This window comes from Pyxicephalus adspersus, chromosome 8, assembly GCF_032062135.1.
Source record: "Pyxicephalus adspersus chromosome 8, UCB_Pads_2.0, whole genome shotgun sequence".
Lineage (NCBI taxonomy): Eukaryota > Metazoa > Chordata > Amphibia > Anura > Pyxicephalidae > Pyxicephalus > Pyxicephalus adspersus.
In genome coordinates this window covers 65,360,078-65,363,049 of record NC_092865.1, presented here as the reverse complement: position 1 = coordinate 65,363,049, position 2,972 = coordinate 65,360,078, and positions in this window count along the sequence as shown.

Sequence of the window (2,972 nt, the reverse complement as noted above, 5' to 3'; positions counted from 1 at the left end):
ATACAGACAGTGATACAGGAGGGGAGGACCCTGCCCCGAAGAGCTTACAATCTAGTAGGTGGGGGAATTTCACACACAATAGGATGGGAGATATGTAGTGGGGGGAAGTAGTGAGGGTTTACAGACAGAAGAAGCCATACAAAATTCACTGGGCAAATCCATTGTTTACTGATATATGACACATATAATCATCTCGAAACATGGCACATCTCAGATCTTTTCCAATTTTCTCTCCTATTGTATGTTCCTGTTCATGTGCTAGGAATGGTCCCCCTTCTGCCTTCATCATATTTACCACTTACAGACCAATGGTTCATTATGATGACAAACTCCAACTAAAATTTGTAACTCCTGTTACCAATGATGGTTGATTGGCACAGTTGCTCATCGGCAGTCATTAGGTATTACACACATGTCAACAGTTGAATGATTGTGAATTTTGCTAGACACCATTAGGTGACCACCCACTGTGTATAGGTACCATTACAGGAATCTTGGGCACTTGAATGTACCCATGGAATGGATTGGATCACTTTCACATGGAATTTAAAGTGGTCAGCTCTCCTGGTAACCTGAGGTCACCTACATTTCCATTTTTTAAAAAGCTCTTTGTTTTTTGGGGTTTAGTATGAAAATAATGCACACCTACCATTTTCATGAAAGGTCTACATAAATTAAACTTACCTTCATGTTGTATTTTCTATTTTAAAAGCTGCAGAATTATTAAGGAGTCAGGTGAAAAAAAAAGAGAAATAGGTAAAATCTCTGCAGAACAGACACATTACTCCAACATATACAGAACAATACCTGATAATGTGCCAAATATGCTCCTAAATCCCTTTGAGGGCTGACAACACACAGTATTTTTGTGTAGTGAGTGGTGTCAGATCTGCCCAATGCATTGCCATATAATTCCCTCCCATTGTGCTAAATCTACAACATAGTCAGCAATCATTCTGTAGTACAAGATAGGGGTATTTATTATTCTTCACATAGGAGGCATGCACATAAGTAGTCCAAATTTTTGATATGATCAACAAGTATTTTGCACATATCAAACAAATATAACAAAAGCTTTCAAAGTCAGATTTCTAGACCGAAAAGAAATACAAAAGTGATATTTATAGCTATAGCTTTAATACAGGTTAAGGATAGATAGATCCTATCAGCAGGTCATTTTCCTCTGCTGCAATTTAAGGGATAGCTGGAGATTACCTGACTTTGTAAAGACTTTTATATTGTAGTCCAACAATCCTGTACCATATGTGACAAGTCATCATCATCCTATTTCTAGGAACCCCTTATTTCCCACACCATTGCATTAAGGTGTATGTCATATCTACCACTCCAAAGTCAGATCCACTGGAATTATTTGTATCCAGTAACTGGGACTGATGTGCAAAGCAAGCAATAATATACATTTTCTTTCATTTTGCTTGATCTAACCATATCTATTGCTTTAGTATAATATTCCAATGATGTTATCCCCAGTACAGACCAATATATTGAAGATATATTCCCACCAATCAGATCCCTACACATTGGAATGTTATACAAATCTATTTTACGATCATTAATTGCCACTTTATTATATAGAAGGTAATTATTTTAAAACTAAATCCAATTCGTTTCTGTTACTTCTAGCACCCGTTAATTACACTGTAGCATGCACAGATAGGTAGATTCAATAAAACAGGCCAGTGAACCTGTATCGATTAGAACAATTCCAGCAAGAAATCTGATTTATTTTCTGTGAGCTGATTGACTACTTAGAATAAATATTCCGAATGTTTTTCGTCTTGTTCTATTTTATCATTCAATGCTCTGATCCTGCGCTGATAATAAATCCCCCAAAGTTCTCATTTACCTGTACAGGTGATCACCTGAATTTTGTAATAGTTTCCATGTCTATCAACTTGTTAAAACATAAAACAAAGAAACTTATCGGTTTACATGGTTTCGTTGAAATTATAATGATTTTGACTTTAAGATCATGCACCTGTTTGATTTGCAATCCAATTCTAGTTACAAAAGCCTTACAGGTAAATCCATTCTATAAAACGATGGCATATAGAACAACATTATTTAACTGATAAATTATATCTTAAACCCGACAATAAGAATATATATATATATATATATATATATATAATGGAAAAATACAGATAATCTTTGTATACAATCTGTGTAAAGGTCCGATGCTTTATAGCTTTTTCTTTTAATTTCCTAATTATTGTCCATCTGCAGAATATTCCACCATACTCATCCTACACCTCATTCATGTATTCCTGCAGAACATCTGTCCTTTTGTCGGATACCTATTTATATGAATTCTGACCAAATCTGACCAAACCAAAAAAAACTGATTTACATCTTGATAAATCACACTTTTCTGATGGATCACCAATTGTAAATATTTCGTAATTCAATTCATCTGATTATCTATTGGGGTTTCTTAAATCTGAAATACACGCTATTTAAAATGTTATTTACTGAAATCTGACATTTTTTTTTCCGAACCAACTAGGAAATTTTATTTATTCAGTTGTTTGATGTTTAAAACATTTTAGGATCATTTCTTTTTCCTCAACGTGTTATATTAAAAAAAATATATAAAAAGATATATCAATCCTATTCAATGCCTTATATCTATTTTACTGTCTACCGAGCCATCTATTTCCTGGCTTTTTTTTCTATATATTATTATTATTATTATTACACAGTATTTCTATAGCGCCATCATATTACGCAGCGCTGTACAAAGTCCATAGTTATGTCACTAACTGTATATATATTATAATGCGTAATGTACGAACACTACTTGTTTTTATCTATACTTCATCTGCTTTTATTTATCTATCTACAAATCTTTATATATCTACCTATGAGTGTGTTTATATATATATATATATATATATATATATATATATATATATATAATGATATAATCTACATCCCCCCCCCCTTTCTCT